Raw genomic sequence first — 20,342 nt, forward strand, 5'->3', positions numbered from 1 at the left:
CTCGTCAAGCCTCCAACAGGAACAGTCTCATCCCTCTTGTTTCCAGAGCTCCTACACGCCAAGCGTAACGTATACTCACCTTTTGGTGTTACACTAACCTGTATACCCTTTGTTCTGCTACCCTCAGCACCGCGGATCACCAGTTCGCTACCATTGATTCAATGGTCACTGAAGTCTCCTATGATTACCCTGAGTTGATACTGTCTTCGGCACCTAAGGAGAAAGAGAATATAAGTGAGCGATCAGTGACTGTGGCTTTGACATTATTAGAACCCAATGAACTTACCTGTTTGCATGACCAACCCATGTGACTCTCATACAGCCCATATCTCTTTATTGGAGATTCACCGCGCACTAGAGGAAAAGGATTTACCGCACACTTGTGTATATATATCACTCAATAGATCACTGTTCTGAATTCACCTACCTCTGTCTCCCAGGGGCGCAGATGGGATTTTTTAACTGGGGGGGACCAGGCTGCTCAGCAGTAAAAAAAATTCAGTCCAGAAAAATCACCAGCTCAGTCATAGACGACAGTACAATTGCATCTAAAAAAAATTGAGTATCATAGAAAAGGTCTTGTAACTTAATTCAAAAAAGCAAACTTTCTTATATTCTAGATTCATTGCACACAAACTGAAATATTTCAATATTTTTTTGTTTAAATTCTGATGGTTACGACTTACAGCTTAAGAAAATAAAAAAAATCTGTATCTCAGAAATTTTAATATTCTATTTTGAGCTTGAATAGTTTGATTAAATCAACCACACTTATGGGAAAGACTATTGACTTGACAGTTGTCCAGAAGACAATCATCAACACCCTCCACAAGGAGGGTAAGCCACAGAAGGTCACTGCTGAAAGAGCTGGCTGTTCACAGAGTGCTGTATCAAAATATATTAATAGACAGGTGATTAAAAGGAAAAGGTGTGGTAGGAAAAGGTGCACAAGCAACAGGGATGACCACATCCTTGGGAAGATTATCAGGAAAAGCCGATTCAAGAACTTGGAAGAGTGTCACAAGGAGTGGACTGAAGCCAGAGTCGCATCAAGAGTCACCACACTCAGACGTCTTCAGGAAAAGAGCTACAGCTGTCTCATTCCTAGAACCATGCAACTCTTGAACCAGAAAAAAACATCAGAAACATCAGTTGATCAGTGGTCCACAGTCCTCTGTTCAGATGAAAGTAAATTTAGCATTTAATTTGGAAATCAATGTCTGGAATCTGGAGGAAAACTGGAGAGGCACAAAATCCAAAGCCCAATGTGAAGTTTCTAAAGTCAGAGGTGATTTGGGGAGCCATGATGTCTGCTGGTGTTGCTCCATTGTGTTTTATCAAGTTCAAGGTCAATGCAGCCATCTACCAGGAGATTTGTGGGAGCACTTTCATCTTCCATCTGCTGACAAGCTTTATGGAGATGCTGATTTAATTTTTCAACTGCCCACAGTGCCAAAACCACTTCCAAGTGGTTTGCTGACCCTTATACTGCTGTGCTTGGTTGGCCAGCCAACTCACCTGACCTGAACCTCACAGAGAATCTATAGGGTATTGTGAAGAGGAAGATAAGTAACATCTGACAAACAATACAGAGGAGCTGAAGGGCGCTATCAAAGCAACCTGGGCTTCAGTAACGCCTCAGCAGTGCCACAGACTGATCACCTCCATGCCACGCCACACTGAAGCCCTACCAAGTATTGAGTGCATAATTAAACCTACTTTGGATTAAAAATTTTCTTTAAAAGTTTTCTACTTTTGAGTTTTCTAAGCTATAAGTCACCATCAGAATTAAAACAAAAAACTCTTGAAATATTTCAGTCTGTGTGCAATGAATCTAGAATTTAAGAAAGTTTGCTTTTTTTAATTAAATTACAAAAAATAAAGAACTTTTCCATGAAATTCAAATTTTTTGAGATGCACCTGTATATGATCACTATGGTTACTGCTACAGGCACAATTGAGGCAGCTACCACAGCTCCTCGTAGGACCCCGGGGTCAGGAGTCATAGCACACACACAACACAGAGAACATAAATGTCAGTGGCAGCACCATCGTCGCGTGTTTGACAACAGAACAGCATGTAGTGAGAAGTTGGGTACAGAGTAATGGTTAGATTATTATTGTGCTTCAGCCTGCGTCTGCCCTGACCCGATTCTTTAGCACCAAAACAAACACACCCATACCCCAACAGGACCTGCTCCGGTGGCCGAGAGAGATAAACGTGCTGCAAATGACAAAAATACCGGCAAATTAAGAAAATATCTTCATCAGTTTGACAACACGTGCTTCAAATACTCACAATACAAACAAATAAAGAAATGTGCTGCAAAAACACAGACCACATCAGAAATATTTAAGGGAACCGTAAAGTGACAAATATGGCTGGGACATAATTTATCATTGTGTGCTCTGAAAAGATCTTTGTTTATTTTAACAATCCTGGTCATACGATTACTTAGCTTTTTTTGTGTGTGGATATTATTAGCCTAAATAAGCTTACTAAATACACTATTACGGTAACTGTGAATGGTTATGTAAGCTGGCTAACTTACTTTTACAACTTACCTTACAAAAACTAAACTTAGCCTATGGTTTTACTATTGAAATGAATGAATTAATAAATGCATTTATTATATTAGAAAAAGCAAACAAAAAATGGTTACTGTAATCATGCACAAATTAACCATGGATTTACTACTCTAACCATAGTTTAACCATGGTATTTGTACAACTGTGGTTATACAAATGGTAATCAATACTCAAATTTTTTTTTTGCATTTGCAGCTTGTTTTTGTATTTCGTTGTGTTGCAAGTATTTAAAGCACGTGTGCTGTCAAACTGATGAAGATGTTTTTTATGGAAGCTTATGGGTAGCAATATTCAATTTGGGATGTAATATGCAAAATGACAATGCAATATGTAAAATGGCAATGCATTTCTGTATTTACATTTACATTTTCCAATACATTTGTGCAACATTTGGTGCAAAATGAAAATTAAATTACATAACTTTCATTTGCCATTTCTTACACCAGTTTTAATATGTAAAATGAATACTAAATTTAACGCTTTATAAGTTGCAAAATGAAAATGAAAATGTATTACAGAAATGATTAGAAATGTCTAACATGTTCAAGCAAAAACTGTGGCAAAATTATCATTTAAATGCTATTTTTCTTAAATGCATTAACACTCACAGTCAAGACACTTAACGATTGCATTTTCATTCAATGTCCCGCAATGAATGTAGCAAAATTCAATGTGCACATTGAAAATGCATTCCGAGCTGATCACGTGTCCGCCCCCTCGCGCCATGTCAATCACTGCGTGAACAAGGCGGGGCTTGCAGAAGGTCAAGAGACTCAAATCTCAAGAACAGGATTCAAGTGAGAGAACATGGACAAGACAGTTGGCCCGTGTATGTTTTGATCATTTCGGTTTATGGCTTCAATATTTCATTCGCACTTGTGGGCGGAGCTGAAACGCTGCTTTCATCTGATTGGTCGAATGCTCCACCTTCAGCTTGGTCTTTTCATTCTTTCAGGCAGAATAAGAGTCAGTGCGAGTGCGGCACTGTAATGTCTGAAACTACACTCACTGTTAATTAGCATAATATTTGAATCAGATGTAGCTAGGCACATATTACATTCCAAATTGAATATTGCTTCCCATATGCTTCCACAGTTTTCTTAATTTGCTGGTGCTTTTTCTATTTGAACGCATTTTGTGAATTTGCAGCGCGTTGAGCTCTCTCGGCCACCGTGCCTCGCCCCTTTTATGAAATCTTCACCCCACACGTACATATGCAACCATGGCAACAACGCGGAAACAAGCAAAGATGACACACAAGCAAATTCAAACAAAAGCCAACATGGATAAGTTGTGTGAAACAACGCAAAATCAACGTTACTCACCTATCAAAAAGAAACAAAGAAACCTCGGCGTCCGATTCGAGCCCTTCCAAATCCTTAAGTTTCTCTCCACCGCTGGAAAGCTGCTTCGATATTTACGTGGGTCCTACCTCTTGCCTGATTGTAAACCCTCTTTTTTTATCTGCAATCTCTCTCAATCTGTAGTCGATCTGCTATCCATCCATCCATCCATCTTCTACCGCTTATCCGGGGCCGGGTCGCGGGGGCAGCAGTCTAAGGAGAGAACCCCAGACTTCCCTCTCCCTAGACACTTCCTCCAACTCTTCTGGGGGGACACCGAGGCGTTCCCAGGCCAGCCGGGAGACATAGTCTCTCCAGCGTGTCCTAGGTCTCCCCCGGGGTCTCCTCCCAGTGGGATGTGCCCGGAACACCTTCCCGGGAAGGCGTCCAGGAGGCATCCGGAACAGATGCCCGAGCCACCTCAGCTGACCCCTCTCGATGTGGAGGAGCAGCGGCTCTACTCTGAGCTCCTCCCGGGTGACTGAGCTTCTCACCCTATCTCTAAGGGATCGCCCAGCCACCCTGCGGAGAAAGCACATTTCGGCCGCCTGTATCCGGGATCTTGTCCTTTCGGTCATGACCCAAAGCTCATGACCATAGGTGAGAGTAGGAACGTAGATTGACCGGTAAATCGAGAGCTTCGCCTTGCGGCTCAGCTCTTTCTTCACCACGACAGACCGGTACATCGACCGCATTACTGCAGAAGCTGCACCGATCCGTCTGTCAATCTCCCGTTCCATCCTTCCCTCACTCGTGAACAAGACCCCAAGATACTTAAACTCCTCCACTTGAGGCAGGAACTCTCCACCAACCTGAAGTGGGCAAACCACCCTTTTCCGACTGAGGACCATGGCCTCTGATCTGGAGGTGCTGATTCTCATCCCAGCCGCTTCACACTCGGCTGCAAACCGTCCCAGTGCATGCTGAAGGTCCTGGCCTGTTGAGGCCAACACGACAACATCATCCGCAAAGAGCAGAGACGAAATCATGTTGTCACCAAACCTGACCCCCTCCGGCCCCTGGCTGCGCCTAGAAATTCTGTCCATAAAAATCATGAACAGAACCGGCGACAAAGGGCAGCCCTGCCGGAGTCCAACACGCACCGGGAACAAGTCTGACTTACAGCTGGCAATACGAACCAAGCTCCTGCTCCGTTCGTACAGGGACCGGATAGCCCTTAGCAAAGGGCCCCGGACCCCATACTCCCGGAGAACCCTCCACAGGCCACCGCGAGGGACACAGTCGAATGCCTTCTCCAAATCCACAAAGCACATGTGGACTGGTTGGGCATACTCCCATGAACCCTCCAGCACCCTGTAGAGGGTATAGAGCTGGTCCAGTGTTCCACGGCCTGGACGAAAACCACACTGTTCCTCCTGAATCCGAGGTTCTACTATCGGCCGGATTCTCCACTCCAGTACCCTGGCATAGACTTTCCCAGGGAGGCTGAGAAGTGTGATCCGCCTGTAGTTGGAACACACCCTCCGGTCCCCCTTCTTAAAAAGAGGGACCACCACCCCGGTCTGCCATCCCAGAGGCACCGTCCCCGACTGCCACGCGATGCTGCAGAGGCGTGTCAGCCAAGACAGCCCCACAACATCCAGAGACTTGAGGTACTCAGGGCGGATCTCATCCACCCCCGGTGCCTTGCCACCGAGGAGTTTCTTGACTACCTCGGTGACTTCAGCTTGGGTTATGGACGAGTCCACATCTGAGCCCTCAGCCTCTGCTTCCTCAATGGAAGACGTGACACCGGGATTGAGGAGATCCTCGAAGTATTCCTTCCACCGTCCAACGACATCCCCAGTTGAGGTCAACAGCTCCCCACCTCTACTGTAAACAGCGTTGGTAGGGCACTGCTTCCCTCTCCTGAGGCGCCGGACGGTTTGCCAGAATCTCTTCGAGGCTGACCGATAGTCCTTCTCCATGGCCTCACCGAACTCCTCCCAGGCCCGAGTTTTTGCCTCCACAACCACCCGGGCTGTAGTCCGCTTGGCCTGCCGGTACCTGTCAGCTGCCTCTGGAGTCCCACAAGCCAACCAGGCCCGATAGGACTCCTTCTTCAGCTTGACGGCATCCCTTACTTCCGGTGTCCACCACCGGGTTCGGGGATTGCCGCCTCGACAGGCACCGGAAACCTTACGGCCACAGCTCCAAGCGGCCGCTTCGACAATGGAGGTGGAGAACATGGTCCACTCGGACTCAATATCTCCAGCCTCCCTCGGGATCCGGTCGAAGCTCTGCCGGAGGTGGGAGTTGAAGATCTCTCTGACAGGAGACTCGGCCAAACGTTCCCAGCAGACCCTCACAGTACGTTTGGGTCTGCCGAGTCTGTCCAGCTTCCTCCCCCGCCATCGGATCCAACTCACCACCAGGTGGTGATCGGTTGACAGCTCTGCCCCTCTCTTCACCCGAGTGTCCAAGACATACGGCCGGAGGTCGGATGAAACGACCACAAAGTCGATCATCGACCTACGGCCTAGGGTGTCCTGGTGCCACGTGTACTGATGGACACCCTTATGCTTGAACATGGTGTTCGTTATGGACAAGCTGTAACTAGCACAGAAGTCCAATAACTGAACACCGCTCGGGTTCAGATCAGGGGGGCCGTTCCTCCCAATCACGCCCCTCCAGGTGTCACTGTCGTTGCCCACGTGGGCGTTGAAGTCCCCCAGTAAAACGACGGAGTCCCCAGTCGGAGCACTTTCCAGCACCCCTCCCAGAGACTCCAAGAAGGCTGGGTACTCTGCATTGCCGTTCGGCCCGTAGGCACAAACGACAGTGAGATACCTATCCCCGACCCGAAGGCGCAGGGAAGCGTCCCTCTCGTTCACCGGGGTAAACTCCAACACATGGCAGCTGAGCTGGGGGGCTATAAGCAAACCCACACCAGCCCGCCGCCTCTCACCATGGGCAACTCCAGAGTGGTGAAGAGTCCATCCTCTCTCGAGGAGTGTGGTACCAGAGCCCAAGCTGTGCGTAGAGGTGAGTCCGACTATCGCTAGTCGGAACCTCTCTACCTCACGCACAATCTCGGGCTCCTTCCCCGCCAGTGAGGTGACGTTCCACGTCCCTAGAGCTAGTTTCCGTGTCCAGGGATCGGGCTGTCGAGGCCCCCGCCTTCGACTGCCACCCGATTGTCTAAGCACCGGCCCCTTACGGTCCCTCCTGTAGGTGGTGAGCCCACGGGAAGGCGGCCCCACATCGCTCCTTCGGGCTGAGCCCGGCCGGACCCCGTGGGGGGAGGCCCGGCCACCAGGCGCTCGCATACGAGCCCCAACCCCGGGCCTGGCTCCAGGGTGGGGCCCCGGCTGCGCCATACCGGGCGACGTCACCGTCCTTTGATTTATTCTTCTCATAAGGGGTTTTGAAAGTCGATCTGCTAATATGCTAATTTTGAATAAAAGCGTCTGCTAAATGACTAAATGTAAATGTAATGTAATATGCGTCCTGTGCAGTCAAATTGAGCGCTCTCTTCTCGCTATCAGGACAAGACACGCCCCCTTACCGCTGATTGGCTACAAGTGTGTTTTGGGACTCGGTCAGACACACTGCGGTCAAAAGCGTGTTTCAAAAATCGTTTAGTACACGTTTAAGGAGCGGTGGGCCGGGTCGCCACTATTAGGCTACTGTACCGGAAACTCAGATTAATCCTCAGTTTACCAATAGAGCCTTTCATTGAGAGAGTGAGGGGGACGGATCGGGTCACTATGAATCTGGGGGGATCATGTCCCCCCCCATCCCTAGTGCCATCTGCGCGCCTGCTGTCTCCCGAGTCATCCTGACAGTTGCCTCCTTGTTTCTTCCATAACCTTTAAAAAAAGGATCAAGCTGTCATTTCTATCTCTATTGTGACATTTTCAAATGAGTGGTGTGGTCTTACAAACGTTTGAGCGTTATGGCCATGTATCAGTACAGTCGTGATTACTGCTTCTGTAGCACTATTAACATTATTATTATAATTTTTTTTTTTTAATTTATCCTAATTTGACTTGATTTTTAAAGATTTTATATTAACCCAACTGTCATTAGTTAGTGATGCTTATCAAAGTAATTTTAATTGTCTGTCATAATAATAAATGAGCTACACGTAATTATGCAAAGGCTGCAGTATATTGTTTGAAGTACATTTCAAATGTTTTCACATATTAGATAATAATGGTTGTGGGAAATGTTCTGTAGATGAAGTACAATATATATTCTGCCAATGATCTTCAGTGTTTAGGGAAACTCAGTATGTTTTTTCCCCCTCAAACATGTGTTGGAGTAAGACTGCTGTGACATTCAGTTTTTACTGTAAGCGTAAATATGATCAGGTTTCACCAGGGGATCTTCACATTTTTGGTTTGGTTGTGTGTCATTTACGTTGTAGAGGAAAACATCAAAGCATTGTCAATTTATATTTAATACATACATTGTTTTACTCAAAGATTAAAAATGAAATTCTGAAAACCCATATGAAGTGGAATTTTGCAGTTTTGATGTCATGGCTACAGCACTCTATTCAGAAATCACCACCTGAAAAGAATTGCATCAGTCTTGATTGGTTCTTGTGTGTCACGTGACCAAATGTGTCATGCTAAAGTTTAGATTTATCTTTTTAATAGAGCGAGACCATTGTCAGAGATTAAAACCTTACATTCCACTCTGTTCCTTACATAAAAGATTTCACCTCACCTGAGTTTGGAATCAAATTAGTTTTTTTTTTATTCTGATTAGACTCACGGTTGTTATGGTTATTGTTACATTTAGACAGACGTATAGCTGCCTTCTCCATATGCATCCATTATTTTAACAATATAACATTGGCAGTGTTACATTTATTTATTTTTTCTAAAATTCATACAAATGTTAAGCTTGCAAAAAAAAGAAAAAAACAAAAGGAAAAAACAAAAAGAAAAAAATATAGTTATGATTAATTTAAAATTTATTTCAGAAGACTTACAACACAAGTTGTTTTAAAAACAAAGAACTCTGATCTTTTTGTTTGTTTGTTTATTTATTTATTTATTTATTTATTTATTTTTTACATATTTTATATTGTTTAGAAGTGATTAGGTTTAGAGGTGGGTAAGCTTCTCAAAAAATATCTAAAAATTAAGAAATATACACATTTCTACTTGTCAAGTCAAGTCATTTTATTTGTATAGCACATTTAACCAAACAACAGTTGACCCAAAGTGCTTTACAAGTTAAAACAGGGAAGGCAGAAACAATATGCCTTGACAATACATAAAATGAGTACAAGACTCCTTGACTACACTTAAATAATTGAATAAAACATAACATAAATTATAAGGCTTTAGAATATAACATATAACAAAAACAACAAAGAAGAAAAAAAACATTTTTTTTAAATAGAATTAAAAGCAAATGAGTAAAAGTGTGTTTTCAGATTTGTCTTAAAACTGACAATCGTATTACAGGACTTAATATGAGTTTAGGAGCTATTACAGAAAAAGGTTTTAAGACGTGTCTTGGGGATAGCAAGTAGCTGTTGGGTTGTAGACCTGAGTGGTCTGGCGGCAGAGTAAGTAGACAAAAGCTCAGAAATATACAAAGGGGCTTGACCTTGTAGAGCTTTAAAAACGAAAAGTACGATTTTAAAATCAATTCTGAATTTCACTGGTAACCAGCGGAGCTCAGCTTAAACTGGGGTTATGTGCTCACACTTTTTGGTGCCTGTGAGGACTTGTACTTGTATTAATGCAAGCAAATAACTAAATGCATCTGTTATCTAAATCATACACTTTTAAAATTAAATGTTCTTAAATGGCATTGATGGGGAACATTTAAAATCCATAGAATTTTTTTTTTTTTGCACAGAAAAGTTATTTGCAGTAAAAAAATAAAACAATAATACAATAGATGACTAAAAAGCTCTTAAAATTGAATCTTAAAGCTCTCAAAATGGTTCTTCCATAGCATCACTGCAAAATGTCTTTGGAGTCTTTATTCTTAAGACAAACAACTGAAAGCAAAGGGGTTCCTTGCACACTGAAGAATGATGCTAAAGAGGCTCTCATTGCATTAAAAAGTGATGGCAATGGGACCTGACCAAGCATCAATATGAGATGAGACTTGTTGATAACCTCTCATATCAACTGACATGCACATCTGTTACACCAGGGCTGAAAAGTATAGTTTAAAGATTGTAGTAAAATGCATGACAAATGCAAACTATACTTTAAAAAAAAAAGAAGTATAGTTTGTAATTTTAAAACAAAATGGCTAAATTCAGATTTATGATGTGCAGTCATGCTCCTGCATCTGTGTTTAGCAATCAACACAAGTGCCTTCTCTTGAGTTGACTTTCAGTGCTTTTGAATCTTTCACCAAAGTCAGACGTGCCAAAAATAATCGAAAACATCACTCATGTTGTTTGATACCTCACACAGTCATATTTCTTTGAGCTTACAACATACAGTACGTATCAGTGTGTTCAACATGTTGACCCGGTAAATACATTGACTTGTTGTATCATAGCTCTTCCTAATATTCATAAATCAAAGAATGTCATACTGTATCCACACCAGTGTTCATTTCCCTCACTTTTTTGACATATTGACAGCCCCTAATACACAGATATGATGAAAATGTTTGCATGCATGGTATTTTTCAGCATGACAGACTGTGATGGACATTAATCAATCGGGTATTAACAGGCAGAGCTTCAGCGGCGTCTGCCTGCATCATCGATCAGTGGCACTCTCACATTTCCACCGTGCACCTTTTATCATTTCCACACAAGTGGGACTCCACACCTTTAAAGAGATCCTGCCTGCCTGAATGGAAATAAGGAAAATGGGGAGCGGGGAGAAGAGAGTAAACAGAGAAGAAAATAAATCTACACCTGACAAAACCTTGAGCAGGAGCCAAATAATAGCGTCAGTGTCAGAGAGCACTATGCCTGCGCACTTTCTCTGATTTCAGTGAGAGGAGATGATGAGCTGTCCCCGGCTTTCATCACTTCAGCGGGGCGTGTTTATGAAGCAGAGGACTCTCTCCTGATTGAGAGATGCTCTGGTGGAAAGCGTAGCCTTTGTGTTACTGCACCACAGGACAGCCTGCTAACACGAGGGCAGGGCCTGCTGATGAACGAGAGTTTACTGGGATGTGAGAGGAACAAACACAAATATAGCCTTTGCCACTGTTCAGTGGGGCTTTGATTTGTTTTGATAGAGAATTAGAGTGCAGTGGGACTAAAGCATAGGTGAGGACAACTATGGGACACTAGAGCTGACTGGGACCCAGTCAAAGCTTACAGAATAATATTAAATGATTGTTCTGGCTTCAGTAAATCTGAATAAACTGCACATAATATTGTGTTAATAAAATAAAAATAAATAAATTCATACATTCATAAAATTAATTAAACAACATGATATAAATAAGTATATTTTTGTGACCAAATTAAAAATTATATTTAGTGTTGGTGAGCAATGGATCCCCGTTCACCGTTGGCCATGTAGAGCGTTTGCTAGATCCCACCACAGATGGAAAGCCAAACGCTGCCAAAAAGATCGGAATTGCAGGATGAGATTAAAATGGAAGTGAGAAAAGCAAAGATAAATTATACAATGAATCTGCAGAAAGAGTTGAGTAGGAATAACCTGGGGTCAGTTTGGACGGGGATGATGGTCATAACTGGATTCAAAGGGTGTGAGACTAATAAAATTCAGTTACCTGGGTATGACTCTAGTAGTCAATTAGCTGAGGAATTAAATAGGTTTTATCAATGTTTTGACAGTCCTGAATTTGGTTCTAAAATTGCATCTATGAAATTGAAAATGAGCTGTGGTGGTGACTACTAATTTATTTGATGAATCAGCTGTAATTTAGGTTTTTAGGGTTGTAATATGACAAAAACCGTGTGGCAGGAAAATTGGAGGGTGTTCGCACTGAGCAACTGGCACAGAGTGTTTTGTAATATTTTTCAGAGGTCTTTTGCTCCCCAGAGAGTCCCTAAATTGTGGAAACAGGCTACTGTGGTGCCCGTGCCGAAAACTGCAAAATGCTGTAATGTTAAATGATTTTAGGTCAATAGCACTAACATTGCTTAAATGAAATGTTTTGAGAAGTTAGTAAAAGAGGAGTTGAGGATGCAACAGCAAAAAAATTTGTATCAAAGCAATAGGAAGAGAGCAAAACACATTAAGCTTTTGTTTGTATATTTTTTCATCCGCTTTTAAAATACTCTTCATAACATGAATGATCTTTGAATCCTAATTTATTCTTCCCACAAGTGTATATATACAGATGCAAAAACCAACATATAAATCATTATCAATTTATATGTACTTTGTCAAACTTTAAAAGTAACCTGTTGTTGTGTTTACTTATACAATCATTTGTATATAAAATATTTAATAAAGGAGATAAAACCCAGCGTTGACGAGTTCCTGTAGATGTTGTCAAGGGGGTGAGAAACTATTGACTATCACTCGTTGAGTTCTGTCAATAAAAAAAAAAAAACACTAAATCTAAAACCCAACCCACTGAATTGAAATAAAGACCACAATTACTAATTAACTTATCTGCTAAGATAGGACGTTGCAAATAATTAATCATTATATGTTAAAAATCACTTGAACCCCTCAGAGTAACCGCTTTAAAGAAACAAGGTGTTACACAATATAGATGGGGCATTGATGGGATTGTTCTATAAGTCCTACGTTGGGCTGGTGATGTCTTTTTATATCAGCTGCTGGTTTGGAAATCTCAGTGTGAAACATAAAAATGCATTAAATAGAATAGCTACTCTTAGTGGGAAGATCGTAGGTAAAGAACAAAGAAGTTTGCCATTTTTTTTGTTCAACAGAAATGTTTTGAGTCGGGCTCGATCTGTGCTTTTGGACAGTGATCATTGTTTGTATCTAGAGTTCTCCATGCTCCCCTCAGGTTCCTGTTATAGACTACCATAGATGTAACCGTTGTAAATATTCATTGGCCCCCTGTGCAGTTCATCTGTTAAATGGTTCTAAAGGATTTTATTTTATTTATACATTTTTATTTATGTATTTTTTATGTAGGAATATATTGTATGGATATGTTGCATTTCTGTTTCAAGGCACCTAAATTGCCCGCAAGGATCCCAATAAAGCTTGACTCTTTTATTCAGAAATACCCAGTCTTCCATCCTCATCTGAAATCTCTGTCTTTCCTGTTATGGCCTAGGAGGCCATTTTCGAATTGTCCATCTGCCCCGAACAGTCTGTCTGCCCCTTCATGACTTTGGAGGTCGTGCCCAAACTGTCTGTTTTTCCTGAAGTGGGAGTGGCCATCTGGTGTGTGTGGGCAGCACACACCATCCCTGAACCCCATTACTGTTAAAAACTCCCACCCTCCCTCTTCTATAACCTCTTCATCAGCCCTCACCACCGCCTCCGCTGTCCCCTGTCAGCCCCTCAGCTCACCCTCAGACCACTATTGGTGATGTGGGTTCACCACGGGTCTGGCAGTCTCCATTGGTGTTGTGGCTGGAGAAACCATTGTCTTCACCTCCACCCTCCGAGACACGGAGGGTGGAGGTGGGTGGAGGTTGTCACTCTAGCTCCGTAGTTGACCCGCCATTGCCTAAGGACTCCACTCTTCCGGCTGTGCCTCGTCGATCTGTCCCACTGTCCCAGAGGTCTTCCGAAATCCTTGTCTCTGCACCGGGCTCCTCTATCACCTGCTCCACTGCCATCGTTTGGCCCCCTGGAGTCATTAGCCATTCCTCCACCATGGCTTCTCCCTCCATCGGCTCCACCGTAGGTCATCATGTTGGCTGTAGTCTGGGTTCCACCTGGCTCCTCCTGCTTCAAGTCTCTCCTCCCTCCATCCAATCTGCCATGGTTCCTCCCTCCGTCATCGCCACCTTTGTCATCCACTTGCCCACCTTCCTGCCTGCTCTTCGCCATCCCCTGTTACCATCCCAACTCCACCCCTTTGTCCTCCTCCTAAGTCCCTCCTTTGCTGTTTTTGTCATGGCAAGAATCACGCCTGGCCGGAGGGGGGAGTATTGTCACAGTCATGGACTTACTGCCTGTCGTCCATTGATTAGTTCATTCAGTTCACCTGTGTTTGATTAGTTATCATCCTCACCTGTCTGTCCCTTGTTATCTCACTCTACTTAACTTCCCTTTTCAGTTCAGTTAGTGGCCGGTGGTTAGTTGTGTATGCTCTTTTTGTAACCCTGTGTTTTGTATGAATCTTCATCATCTTTGATTACAATTAAGTATTAGTTAACTTAACTTACAATTAGTTCTTTAGATTACCTTCGTCTTCGTGAACCTACCTTTACAAGAGCATGACAGTGATGATGGTTAATAAATAATTAATTAGATACCATTTTATGGTACATTTGTTTTAAATCATAAAACACAGAATCCATCTAAAAGCTATAATCTTGTATATCGTGAGGCATGGAAGTGTAGTTGGGGCCAATCTGTTTTTTTGCAACAAAAAAAAGGGTTAAACATGTAAACAATATGCATGTTAACATACTTTAATGTGAAAGAAATTGTTCACTTCCCAACTGACCATTATGGCAACAATACTAACAGCCTATAACAGCCCTTTACAGCTCAAATAACAGGAATAATGTGCTGTAAGTGCTTTGAGCATCTAATTTCACAGTTTAAATCCAAATCAGCATATTAGAATGATTTCTGAAGGATCATGGGACACTAAAGACTGGAGTAAAGATGCTGAAAATTCAGCTTTGATCACAGAAATGAACTAAATTCACATTGAAAATTTGAATTGTAATAATAATCCACACATTTTAACTGTTTTTTTTTTTAAATAATCTAATAAACACAGCCTTGGTGAGCAGAAGATACCTCTTTATGAAAAATTCTTACAGACTTCAATGTATATATAAAATTAGATTTCTTTTTTCTTTCTTTTGGGCTTTGGGCTACTTTTGTCAGTTGTACTGTAAAACTACATTTAAAAATACAGCAGTATTAAATATACAGCAGAAGCCAATGATGTTTCCAGTTCAGTTTTTGGTCTGTTTGTCTGTGTTCTCTGGTGGTAAATGTGATTTGTTCTGATATCAGTGAGCGGCATGAGAATGAGCCTCTTCCGCTACTAAGTTAAGGTTAGCATGAATAATGCTTCCCCCCGGTCCCATTACACATAAAAGAGCTCACGCTTCTCACGACAAACATCCACTGAACATTTATCTGCAGGGGAGACTGTGATGCTCTTGCCCACTAATAAAACATTCAGCTTGTTTAATTTAACTTTCCCCTGATGGCATGTGTTTGCTCAAAGCACACCACCCATTGTTGCTCACACCAGAAAGCTGTTGTTTGGAAATCGAGCCGCTCATCAAATTTATATGAAAGACGGCTAACTGTGTGTAAGGGGCGGAGATGCTTGAGAACAATGAATAATTCATGTGACGCATGCTTTTAGGTTAAGTGTTTGGAGAATGACTATAATCGTTTCAGTGACTGTGTCCTTGTTAGTAGCTTTTCTTTAAGCAGCAAGGGAACTAAACTCTTGAGCATTTTCACATGAAAGCTTTCTGGAGGCACTTTCATGAAGATGAGGACTAAATAAGGCTTGAAAATCCTTAAAAATGTTTGTTGTTTTAGGTCAAATAGTCAGTGAAGAGGTTCTTCACCTTCATTGTCATCATCAGAAGGTGAAACTAAAAACTAAGTTTTATCTTCCATTTGTTTCATGAGCGTTTGCAAATTTTCAGTCAATCAATCAATCAATCAATCAATCAATCAATCAATCAAGATAGACTGTACAAAAAAAAAAAAAAAAAAAAAAAAAATTGAACTGATTCTTGGTGTTATTTTTAGCAGTATATATTAAATAAACTATACATTTAAAACATAAAAAATAATAATAATAATGTTGGTTTGTCATCACTGACTACATATAATATAATATAATATAATATAATATAATATAATATAATATAATATAATATAATATAATATAATATAATATAATATAATATAATATAATATAATAAACATTTTTGGTAACACTTTAAGTATAGGGATCAATTCTCACTTTTATGCCTATTACTAACTTATTGGCTGTTTATTAGTACTACTACCTGAGGCAAAAGTCGTAATTAATGTTTAGTTAATAGCAAGAATTGGACCTTAAAATGAAGTGTGAAAAGTTTTTGATACAGTCTAGAAGGAAAAAATAAGAACATATTCTCATATCTCACAAAAAAATAAAAATAAATAATAAATAAATAAAAATCAAGAGGCGGGGGCAAAAGCTGCATCAGAAGTAATGGGACAGCAAAGTGCCTCCAGGCGCTGCTGTGAAACATCAGCTTTTAAAAGTGGCTTCTTTAAGTGCAAGACCTAGAAGCTTTTCTGTATCTACTGGGAGTTGGAATTAGCATTGAGAGTTAAAATACACTAAGAAGTACTCAGTATTGTGTTGTGTGCATATGAAGCAGAATGACTCGATGACTCCCATAGTTCAAGGTGGAAGTGGACGAAGTCATTTTGATGATGTGAGTCTCCATGCGGAGCTGAAAGCCACTATGAATGAACATTTCAGCTGTTCAAGTACATGCTTGCAGCTCTTTAGTTTTAGTTTAGTTTAGTTTAGTTTAGTTTATTGCCATTTGCACAGGTACATTACAGTACAGGTACATTGGGACTCTTGTGTGTTTGCCAGTAATCTTCAAAGAAGAAGAAAAAAAAGTAAAATAAATAATATTGCATATTGTGATATTTTGTCATAGAAATGTGCAATATTACTTATTTTACTACTTCATATAATGTGCAATATTATTATTCAGTCACTTATCAGTTATCAATAGAATTCGTTTTCACCTGTAGCTGGATTCTTAAAAAAAAAACAGTCACTCAGACCAGAATTACCATTATATGAGATCATTTGTGGCTAGAATTAGATGGTAATCTGTGATTTTCTATATTTCTATATACAGTATACTGACTAACTTCAGGATGTGCATGTGTATATATATATATATATATATATATATATATATTTTGAGCACTGAATTGAAAATGTGCACATAACATATCAATAGTACCTAGAGGCTGTTGTTCGTGGAGCTTGTTAGTCCAAATTAAGAAGATTAGAAGCCAACGAAGATAAAAGCCAAGATTAGAGAAGCAGTCATTGATAAAATGACATGCACAAAACAAAATGTTCAAAAGTGTATTTCTGTGGTATCCTTGAGCACAGCGTTTTCTCAACATGATGTAAACACACTAATAGTGGAAGTGATTTTGGGCAGGTCAGACTCTGTTCGTATTTCGCAGCAGGCAGGGATTGTGCAAATGTGTAATACAGTGACGTATACCAGTAACAGGCAAAAGATTGGAAAATATGATGACTGTAAGTCGACTCTGTCTTATGAGAGATAATATTTTCATTTATCATGCACTTTTTTGATTAACAACTTGATTAACAAAGTGCCTGACTTGATAGAACCTAAATAAGTGGGAATTAAGTGAGTCAAATATCTTGGAAAGATTATTAATGGATGAGAAGATTTCATTTTCATACAGAGATCATCTGCGGTCTTTGTGCCCTTACCAAACCAAATTTGAATTGCCTCATAGATGGTGAGAAAAGTGATTTTTGAAAAATGGAGAATGGGTAGATGACCTATGCAAACCAGTGTGCTTTCTAAATCGAGTCCATATTTTTACTGAATTAGATACTAGTTAATTTGATCTAATGTTGGTAGGTAATGGTAGATAGCAGAGTCAAGAGATTCAAATTATTCCTTCAGTATAACATTTTCTGGATATTGCGAGCCCAGTAGTGCAAGAAATTTGAGAGTGCTGTTTTGACCTCCTTTTTTTAGAGAGCTGCAGAATTTCTTGTCCAAATCCAAAAAATATTAAAAAATTAAAAAAATTGGAATATGATGAAATAAGTCTAAAAACTTGGGGAAGAACGATGCTCTTAACTAGGCTTATGCATCCAGCCAGGGAAAGAGGGAGGTTAGCCCAGTGTTCCATGTCAGATTCACATTTTTTAAATAAAAGGGAAAAAAAAATTCAAGCACACATCCTAGTTAAAAGATTTAGTCACAAAAATGCCCAAATACTTAAATCCATCAGCTGCCTATCTAAAATATAAAACTGAACGCACAAGGTTATATGCCACATAATTTACAGGGAATGGCTCACTCCTATGAAAGTTAAGCTTAAACTCTAAATTTGACTGAACTTCTTTAGAATATTCAAAAAAAATGCAACAGATGTCTCTGGATTAGAAATAAAAAGAAGAATAAGTAGATAGATCAGTAATCAGTAGATCAATAGTTCAACTGCATATAAGGATAATTTATATGCCTATCCGAATGATACCTACATCCTCACGAAGCCAAATAGCTCAGAGCTCAATGGAAATGGAAACATGGAGGTGAAACCACAAATGCCTGTGGAGCTACACACAGTAATCTGATCTACGAAATAAAACATCATCAAAACCAAAGCCTTGCATTACACGAAAGAGGAATCCCCATCTGCCTTTTCTGCATCAAGAGCCAGGAACACCTCCATCACATCTGAACCTGATGCATTGAGAATATTGAGGAGCTTCTTTGTGTTGTAAAAAGAATATCTTCCAATTATAAAACCTGTTTGATGAATGATTTAGGGCAACACTTGTAAGTGAAAAGTGAAATGGGCCTGTAACTGCTACACAACAGGGAATCTTTGTCTTTCTTGGCAATCAAAGTGGCTGATATTAACGATGGGGTGCAAGACAGGGAACCCTTAGAGAAAGCCTAATTAAACCTGTATAGTGCAGGTCCCAGAGACGCAGAAAATATCTAATAGATATGTGGAGTATTAATGATATGGTTTGAATATCATGATTAATATTGGCATAGAATGAAATAGGGAACATATTGTGATATTTTTTTTAACCGTACATTTTTTTCCTATGCAAATTTAAAGAATTAATTCAATCCAAAATGTTAATTTTGTCATTCTTGACGCTAATGCCATTTCGGTTCCATAAATATTTATTTCTTCAACAAAAAGCAGACGTTTAGAAGAGTAATGTGTCAGAAAATGGTTTGTTTAGTTTAGTTCGATTAGTGTATAAACTGACTGACCTGGTCAACTGTCACAGTTCATAAAGGCTGTTTCTCAAACTTCAGCATGCATTTTTTAATAACACATGAAATTAATATCCATTTTGTCATACTATACACACTAATGATTTAATGCTGAAATTAAATGTTTAATTTTACATAACTGATTTTAGGTTTTAGTGTTATCACATTATTGAAAAAGTTTTGGGTTGGTGTGATTTTATTATGTTTTTAAATTAAGTCTCTTCTGTTCACCAAGGCTGTATTTATTGGATCAAAATTGAGTAAAAACACTAAAACATTATTAGAAATTAAAACATCTGTTTTCTGTGTGAATCTGTGTTAAAGTGTAATGTATTTCTGTGATGCTTCGCTGTATTTTCAGCATCATTCCTCCAGTCTTCAGTGTCACATGATCTTCAGAAATCAGAATAATATGATGATTTACTGCTCAAGAAACATTTCTGATTATTATCAATGTTGAACACAGTTGTGCTGCTCAATATTTCTGTGGAAACTGTGATACATTATATTTTTTAGGATTCACAGATGAACAGATTATTTTATTGTAATATAAATATTTTATAATGTCAACTTTGATATTTAATTTCTTTAAAACAAAGGAGTGGTAATGTATTTAGACAAAATATAGAATTTTAATATTGGATATCATGAATACTTTTATCGGGTATCGGCCTTAGTAAGAAAATAACTGCTGGCTTATCAGTATCATCTAGTGGTCAGGAATATACTGTAAAATTCAAACTAAATGGTTCAAACAGTCTCAGAATTTCACTGTAATAATTTGATGATCATAAAGACACTTCTGCATCATTATACAACACAAGACTTCTTGTGAAAGTCTTAATGGTTTGACGTAACGATGAAGAGCGTTTGTATGCAATGTGAGCCTTCATTCATGTTACTGCAGTACATTTAAAAGTGAGAAAGTGATCTGCCTTTCAATTACTAACCTATATTATTCAAACCAAATAATATCACTGAAAGTGAATATGTCCAAACCGTTTATTCTGAAATCCTTTAAGTTGGCAAGTATAAATGAGGTTTTACTCCCTGGTCATCATATTCTCTTTAAGTCAGCCTAAAATAGACATCAAAGCCTACGTTTCACATTTGAGTTCAGCTCAACCTGTACTTCTGCATGTGAATGAAGCATCAGATCCCTCGCTGATGTTTTTGACTCGCATTCTCACAGGATAATTAAAGGCTCCCATGAATTTATTTGAAGTTCTGTATCTCTGACATCAGCCGGCATAATAAATTAGGCAAGGACATGCAATCAAACCAATGGCTCGGATGCAAAGCTGTTTTCTGGAGCTACCGAAGGC

This window comes from Carassius carassius, chromosome 42 (assembly GCF_963082965.1).
Source record: "Carassius carassius chromosome 42, fCarCar2.1, whole genome shotgun sequence".
Taxonomy (NCBI): domain Eukaryota; kingdom Metazoa; phylum Chordata; class Actinopteri; order Cypriniformes; family Cyprinidae; genus Carassius; species Carassius carassius.